Source organism: Chrysochloris asiatica, unplaced genomic scaffold (genome assembly GCF_000296735.1).
Source record: "Chrysochloris asiatica unplaced genomic scaffold, ChrAsi1.0 scaffold00112, whole genome shotgun sequence".
NCBI lineage: Eukaryota > Metazoa > Chordata > Mammalia > Afrosoricida > Chrysochloridae > Chrysochloris > Chrysochloris asiatica.
Window position 1 is genome coordinate 182,863 of NW_006408630.1, and position 9,381 is coordinate 192,243.

The window sequence follows — 9,381 nt, forward strand, 5'->3', positions numbered from 1 at the left end:
GGAGGCCAAGGATGGCCAAACTTCTTCTGTCATACTTTGGACACATTGGCAGGAGGAATCAGTCACTGGAGAAGGATATCATGTTTGGTAAGGTGGAGGGGTCAGAGAAAAAGAAGAAGACTCCCAATGAGATGGATTGGCCAAGTGGCAGTATCAATGGGCTCAAGCATGGCAAGGATTGTGAGGTTGGCCCAGGACCAGGCAGTGTTTTATTCTGTTGTGCATAGGGTCTATAGGAGTCAGTACCGACTCAATGACTCCTAACAACAACAATTCTTTTAGCCCTCCCCAAATCCTCGTTGAGTCCTACTCTCATTAAAATGACATAGGAATATTTTTAATAAGTGTTTTGTTCTGTTGTGCATAGAGTCGCTATGAGTTGGTACCGACTCGATGACACCTAACATCAACAATAACAACAATTCTTTCAGCCCTCCCCAAATCCTCGTTGAGTCCTACTCTCATTTAAATGATTAGGAATATTTGGAATAAATTGGTCTATCTCAATTCCTAGGCTTCAGCATACCAGATGATTTCAGAGAGGGTATTTTTGTACTTGTTGCTGCTTATATGTCCAATAAGTTCCGATTCATATGACCCTATGCAGAACAGAACTAAACACTGCCTGATCCTGCACCGTCCTCACAATCCTTGTTACTTTTGACACCATTGTTGCTGCCACTGTAGAGTGCAGCTCATTGGGGGTCTTCCTTTTTTTTTTTTTTTTGCTGGCCCTACACTTCACCAAGGCTGATATGTTTCTCCAGGGACTCGTCTTTCTTGATCATACGTCTGGAGTATGAGAAACAAAGTCTTGCCATGCTGGCTTCTAAAACTAGGCATAGCCACTCACCCTTATTACTACTACTAATAAGTCATAATATTTCAAAGAAAAAAGCCAGGGCAGAGGGGGAGCTTTTAGATATTGTCTTCCAACTAGCAAACCAGATTTGGTTTCCATTTAGGCACCTGGGAAACATCTAAATTTGTTCTTTAAAATCCATATTGGTTTGACCACAATACTTAGACATATGTCATGGTATAATTCTGCACCATAATCATAGAATTTTGGAATCAGAAGAAAGCTTAGTGGTTCTGGTTAAATAGAATTTGGATAGGATCATCAAGATGGATGAGTTTGAGGTATCTTCTAGATTAAGTTATCTCCCAATGAAATAATTTTTATGTTTATACTTTTAGTTACTAATTACAAGCCTTAAAGAATAATCTTAAAAATTAGACCTTCTACATTTTTCCTATTCTTGACACTCTCACTTTGATCTGAAGAGGCAAATACAAAGTCACCAAAATTATACAAAAATACCTTTCCATTTAATCCATTTTTAACACAATGATTTATTCTATATAGAGGTGCAAAAGGAAATAGGTCTTTCTTCAAATGTTCCTGATTTGTTGATTTAAATACCACATATTAGGTATAAATACTGCCTATTCCAAAGCACCCATTATATCCAAAGCACCATGATTTTTTTTATCTTATTGTTGTTGTTAAGTGCTGTTAAGAGTGTTCTGACTAATAGTGACCCTATGCAAAACAGAACAATACACTGCTTCATTATTATTGCCCTGTTTGAGCCCTTTTGGTCAATCCATCTAATTGAGGTCTTACTCTTTTTCTCTGATCCTCTACTTTACCAAGCATAATGTCCTTTTTCAGGGACTGAGCCCTCCTGATGACATGTCCAAAGTACATGAGTTGAAGTCTTTCCATCCTGGCTTCTAAGGAACATTCTGGCTGTACTTGGAAATTCCAAGACAGATTTCTTCATTCTTCATTCTTCTGGCAGTCCATGAGTCTATTCAACATTATTTGCCAACACTGTAATTCAAGTGCATCAATTCTTTTTCTGTCATCTTTATTCATTGTCCAGTTTTCTTGTGCACATGAACAGATTAAAAATACCATGGCTTGAATTAGGCCCAATTTAGTTTTCAAAATGACATCTTAGCATTTTAAGGAACTCTTTTACAGCAAATTTTCCCAATGCAAAAGGTCAATTGGTTTCTTGACTTCTGTTTCTATGGATATGGATTATGGATCCAAGCAAAATGAATTAGTGACAACTTCTATATTTTCTCCATTTATCATAATGTTGCTTTTTGGTCCACTTGTGAGTTCATTTGTTTTCTTTATATCAATGTATACTCTATACTGGATTATAGTCTTTGATCTTTGTCAGTAAATGCCTCAAGTCTTCTCTTCCATCAAGCAAGGTGTGTCATCTGCATAGCGCAGGTTGTTAATGAGTCTTCCTCTAATCTTGATGCTGTACTCTTCTCAGATTATTTGCTCAGCATACAGATTGAATAAATATAGTGAAAGGATACAGCCTTGACACATAATAAATATAGTAAAAGGATACAGTATGGACACAATAGCCCCTGGTTCTATTAGAATGACTGCCTCTTGTTCTAAGTACAAGTAATTATTCATGAGCATAATAAAAATTTTTGGAACTCCGTAGCGTAGTGAGTAGGGTTGCCAACCTCAAGGTCAGCAGTTTGAAACTACCAGCAGTTCCATGGGAGAAAGATGAGGCATTCTGTTCCCGTAAAGATTTACAGCCTCGGAAACCCTGTGCAGGGTCACTATGAGTTGGAACCAACTCCATGGTACTTAACAACAACAGCAACTCTTCACAATGTTATCCATAATTTGTTATGATCCGCACTGTTGAGTGCCTTTACATAGTCAATGAAACACAGGTAAACACCTTTCTGGTATTCTCTGCTTTCATCCAAAATCTATCTGATATCAGCAATGATATTTTTCATTTAATATCCTTTTCTGAATTCCGCTTGAGTTTCTGGAAGTTTCCTTTTGATTTCCTGCTGTGATTATATGGGGGAAGTAGCTTTACAGCAAGATAAAAAATATCATCTGACATACAGATACCATGTTTTCTAGCTCCTTAAGAATACTCATAATTTTACAAAGGAGCTCAATCCAGATAGGTAACATAGAATTCTGTGGATGTAGAAATTTCATGACTTCTGGAGTAAGCGTTTCATCTCACAGTAGAGAGAACCTTTGCTCAGAATTCCAAATGAATGTCTAAGTTGACTATACAGAACAACTTTTTATGATGTTTTGATTAGTTCTGATTTCTGTCCCATTAGGACTTTTACTTTTTGCTAAGACCATTGTGCCTTTTCTCCATAGTTCTACTAGAGACATTATTTATTCCTTGCCTCCCTCTTTCCCAAGATGACAGATAGTATCCAAGTCCTATTTAATTAAGTAAGGAGTCCCTAAGTGGTGCACATGGCTAACATGCTCAGCTACTAACTGAAACGATGGTGGTTCGAATCCACCCTGAGATGCCTTGGAAGAAAGGCCAGATGATCAGCTTCCAGAAGGTCACATTCACGAAAATCCTATGGAGTGCATTTTTACTATGCAACAAATGGGGTTGCCATGAGTCAAAATAGAATTTGCTGCAGCTGTTTTTTTGTTTGTTCATTTGTCTGTCTTGCTATTTATGACAGGGACATTTGTAGCTCACAAAGTGTCCACATGCAGCTTTTTGTAGCTAAGCAGGGCTATGTGAAAGATTCTGTCCAGAGGCTGCAGCAGAAGTGATCATGTCTCTTCTGGATTCTAGCATTTAAGAGTCTGTGTGAATCCCTTCAATTCTCTCCTCCCCTACTCTGACAATACAAAAAGTGGTACGATGTGGCTCATTTGTCAGTCTAGATCTCTGAGTAACTGTATGGAACAGCTTCCCCTTCCCCTCCCACCAAGCGCTTCTCTGTTTTTCAGGCAGGAGTGAAAAATAATTCTTCATTATTTTAAACCTCTGACATTTCAGGGTTAATTCAATACCTATCTTGACTCATATACCATTAGACTATAATTTGGATATACTGTGTTGGTATATTTTTTATAAATCTTAATATCCTGGGCAAATTACCTAGTGTTTGGCATGTTGTAGGGACTTAGCACATGCTTGTTGAATGAGTAAATGTATGAAAAGTATATGTGAAGAAATTCATCTTTAGCCAAGTGAGGCATTCACACTGAGTACATTAGCTGATTCATATACTTCTGGGGTTTGGTTACCCACTGAAGCCCATTGATGATACCTTGTCCACACCTACTCCTTGGATATGTTATCACAGGAAGTTCCAGGCCATAGCATCACTAGAGTTGGTGTCACACAATGTGAGAAAACTCATGATGTCATCCCCTCATCCCATGTACCAGACCATTCAGGATCCTTCATGATGTTTATCATCAATTTAAATTATAGAATAATATGTCATAAGTATAGTAATAAACTACCAGTTTGTCATACCATGGTAGTTTATATGTGGTGATACTGAAAGTTATGTCACCAGTATTTAAAATACCAACAGAGTCACCAACAGGTGGACAGATTTCAACAGAGCTGAAAGACAAACTAGCTGAAAAACTTGGCAATTTACTTCCAGAAAATTGATGAGTGAGAACCTTGTGAATAGCAGTGGAACACTGTCTGATATAGTACTGGAAGAGGAGTCCCTCAGATTGGAAGGCACTCAAAATACAACTGGGGGGAGATCTGCCTTTTCAAAGTAGAGTTAATTTTAATGATGTGGAAGGAGTAGAGCTTTCAGTCCATCATTGGCTGATGGGACACCATTCAAAATGAGAAGAAAGAAACAGCTGAAAACATCCTTAATAATTGGTACTTGGAATGTATAAAGTGCATACTTAAGAAGATTGGAAGTTGTTAAAAGTAAAACAGAACACTTAAAGATAGATATCTTAGGCTTAGTGACCTGAAATGGACTGACATTGGCCACTTGAAATCAGACAAACATATATTCTACTATGCCAGGACACATTGAAGAGGAATGGTGTCACATTTATTGTCAAAGATCTATCCTGAGGTACAACATTGTCAGTGAAAGGATATGTTCATACACCTACAAGGAAGAATAGTTAATTCAAATTTATGCACCAACCACTAATGCCAACAATGAAGACAATTAGTATTTTTATCAACTTCTGCAGTTTGAAATTGATCAATTCTACTGCCAGCCACTCCTTGGAAATCTTTTACAGGGTTGCTAGGAGGTGGAAAGGACTAAACAATACTTAACATCAATAGCAGTGATAAAGATGCATTGATAATGACTGGTGATTAGAATGTAAAAGTTGGAAACAAAGAAGGAAAAATTTAGTTTTGGAGCTAGAAATGATGCTGGAGATCATATTATAGAATTTTGAAAGACCAATGACTTATTCATTGCAAATACTGTTTTTAAAGAAAATAACAGGTGATTATATACATGGATCCTACCATATGGAATACACAGAAATCAAATTGACTACATCTGTGGAAATAAATGGTAGTAAAGCTCCATATCATCAGTCAAAATAAGGTCAGAGGCAGACTGTGGAACAGACCATCAATTGCTCCTATGTAAGTTCAGACTGAAGCTGAAGAATATTAAAATAAGTCCACAAAAGCCAAAATATAATTTTGGACATATCCCATCTGAATTTACAGACCTTCTCAAGAGCATATTTAATGCATTTAGACACTAATGACTGAAGATCAGAATAGCTATGAGATGACATCAAGAATATCATACGGGAAGATGGCAAAAGATCATTAAAAAGACAGGAAAGAAGGAAAAGACCAAAATGGATATCAGAAGAGACTCTGAAATTTGCTCTCCAGTGTAGATATGCTTAAGTAAATTGAAGATATAAGAAAGTAAAAGAGCTGAACAGAAAATTTCAAAGAGCTGCTTGAGAAAACAAAGTCAAGTATTATAATGAAATGTGCAAAGATCTGGAGTTAGAAGACCAAAAGGGAAGAACATTCTCAAACTGAAAGAACTGAAGAAAAAAATTCATGCCTCAAACTGAAATACTGAAGGATTCTGTGGACAAAGTGGAATCCTGGTATGGCGCTGCAGGATAATGTCCTGGGCTGCAAGGTCAGCTTGAACCATAAGGTTGGTGGCTCAAACTCACCAGATGCTCCTTGGAAATCCTGTACAAGGTGGCTATGAGTTGGAACTGACTCAACAGCACTTAACAGCAACAACAACAATGGGCAAAATAGTGAATGATGCAGAAAGCATCAAAAGAAGATGGAAGGAATACACAGAGTCATTGTGCCAGAAAGAAATGTTTGAAGTGCAAACATTTGAAGAGGTAACATATGATCAAGAACCAATGGTACTGATAGATGAAGTCCAATCTGCACTGAAGGTATCAGTGAAAAACAAAACTCCAGGAATTGATGGAATACAAATTGAAGTGTTTCAACAAACTGATGTATTAGTGGAGATGCTCACTCATCTATGCCAAGAAATTTGGAAGACATTTTCTTAATCAATTTGAAGAGATCCATATTTGTGACCATTCCAAATAGAGGTGACCCAACGGAATGTGGAAATCATTGAACAATATCATTAATATCACATGCAAGTAAGACTTTGCTCAAGATAATTTAAAAATGGGGGTAACAGTGTGTCAGCAGGGAACTACCAGAAACTTAAGCTGGATTCCGAAGAGAATGTGGAACTCGGGCTATCACTGCTGATGCCAGATGGATCTTGACTGAAAGCAAAGACTACCAGAAAGAGATTTACTTGAGTTTTATTGAAATTGCAAAGGTTTTCAAGTGTGTGGACCATGACAAGCTATGGATAGGGATATTCCAGGACACCTAATTATACTCATGAGGAACCAAGATGCAGTTGTTTTCACAGAACAAGGGGATATGAATTGTTTAAAATCAGGAGAATTGTGTTCCAGGGTTGCATTCTTTGAAATCCTTATTCAACCTGTATGCTGAGCAAATAATCTGAGAAGATGGATTTTATGAAAATGAGGATAGCATCAGGATTGGAGGAAAACTCACTAACAATCTATGATATGCAGATGATGCAACAGCCTTGCTTGCTGGAATTGAAGAGGACTTAAAATACTTACTAATGAAGGTTAAAGACCACAGTATGGATTGCACCTCAATGTAAAGAAAACAAAAATCCTCACAACTGGACCAATAAATATTATAATAAATGGAGAAAAGGTTGCAGGTGTCAAAGACTTCATTTTGCTTGAATTCAGAATCAACACTCATGAACACAGCAGTCAAGAAATCAAACGATGTGTTGCATTAGGTAAATATGCTGCATAAATCCTCTTCAAAGTGTTTAAGAACAAAGATATCAGTTTGAGGACTAAAGTTTGCCTGGTCAAAACCGTGGTATTTTCAATAGCTTCATATCCACGTGGAAGTTGGATAATGAATAAGAAAGACCATGGAAACATTGATACATTTGAGTTATGGTGTTGGAGAATATTGTAAATACCATGATCTGCCAGAAGGACAAATAAATGTGTTGGAAGAAGTAAAACCAGAATTCTCTTTAGAAGCGAGCCTGGTGAGACTTTGTCTCTCATACTTTAGTTAGACATAGTATTAGGAGTTGCCAGTCTATGGAGAAGGACATCATACTTGGTTAAGTGGAGGGTCAGTGAAAGTGAAGGGTCAGAGAATACTTCCAAAGAGATGGATTGGCTCAGTGACAGCAGCAAAGGATTCATGTGTAGCACTTGTCAGGGTGGTGCAGGTCCAGACAGTGTTGTGTTCTGTTGTACATAGTGTTGTTAGGAGTTGAAACTTACTAGCTAGCACCTAACAACAAATACAAGCTAGTTATAACCCCAAGGCCTTTCAGCCAATGCAAAACATAGGGATTCTACCATGGAAGCTTTCCAAGCACTGTATGATTGTGCTGTGCCCCTGGATCGCTCTCACTGTGAGCAACACCATCCCTCGAAATATGTGGGTTAAATTAATAAACAGTCCTCAGATCTAGAATTCCAGAATATCAACCTAAATGTAAAGTGGCACTGCTAACAGTAAATCTATAATTCCATCTTATTTTATGAGTCGCAAAGGGTAATTGCATCCAGAAAATTCCCAATGCAAATGCACTTTGCAGAGATAATGTATATGTGGTACTTAGAAAACAATGTGGTAGAGAAGTTTCAATAGTGCTAAATGATTTTCTAGCACTCATCACTGATTAGGCACCATCTGGGCTGTAAAAAAAACAGGACAAGGGCAGTTGCCAGAAGTCATGATGTCTGAATCCTCTCTGGACTCTCAAATCTTTTAATTTCTCAGTGCTCTGCCCCTAAGTGTCTTGTGGGAGGGGAATGACATTGGAAAGCACTAGGCAAAACAGTTACTTTCTTGGGACTGAATGTTCAGGCAGCTGGTTTTGGCAGAGCTGAGGTTTAGTCCAGCCCTTGGTGCTACACTATTGGCAAAGTGATAATAATGACATGCCTTTGCCCTCATAAGACAATCAGCTGAACTCAGAAGGAATGATTTAAATGCTGGGCTTTTTGCCATCTAAGAATACAGATATTTACTGATTAATATAATGGTTTTAGGTACTAAGTTTTAGGAGCTAAGAGATCAAGCTTTGACTAGTATAATTTTCTTGTATTCGGATTGGGCAGAAATGTCTTTATTACTAAGTTATACCCCTGAGTGTTTGCACTCTACCACTAGCCTAAAGTCTGCTGGTTTGAATCCACCTGACAGCACTGTGAAAGGTCTGGTGATCTACTGTTTGGAGTCCTGGTATGATGTTGTAGGATAAGCACTGGACTGCTAATTGAAAGATCAGCAATTCAAACCTACTAGCCACTCATTGGAAACCCTATACAGGATACTATGAGTTGGAACTGACTTGTAGGAACTTAACAACAACAACAGCCAAGAAACCCCTCAGGAGCACAGTTAATTTTGTAACATATGGGGTCTTCATGAGTCAGAAGTGACTTGACAACAGGTTTGGTTTTCGATAGCAAATAGAAAGCAGACAGTATAGTGCTTTATGTATAGTTGCTCAGAAAATATGAGTTATTATTAATGATGGAATTATCCAGAACCTCAAAACACGTGTGCTTTAGTGGAAAATTACTGAGTCTTTAAGTATATTTGCATGTAAAATAGTAATTTTAACTATCATAATTTCTGCTTTCATTTGTTCTCATACTAGGGGTAGGTCATAACTTTAAAACTGTCATTAAGAAATCACTGATTATTCCCAAAGCAATATTGTTGTTATGTGCCATAGAGTCGGTACCAACCCATAGCAAACTTAGGCACAGCAAAACAAAACACTGCCCAATCCTGGGCCAACCTCACTATTGTTACCACACTTGAGTCCATTGATGCTGCCACTTGGCCAATCCACCTTGTTGGGGGTCTTCCTCTTTTCCTCTGACCCTCCACCTTACCAAACATGATATCCTTCTCCAGTGACTGATCCCTCCTGACAATATGTCCAAAGTATGAGAGACGAAGTTTTGTCATCTTGGTCTCTAAGGAG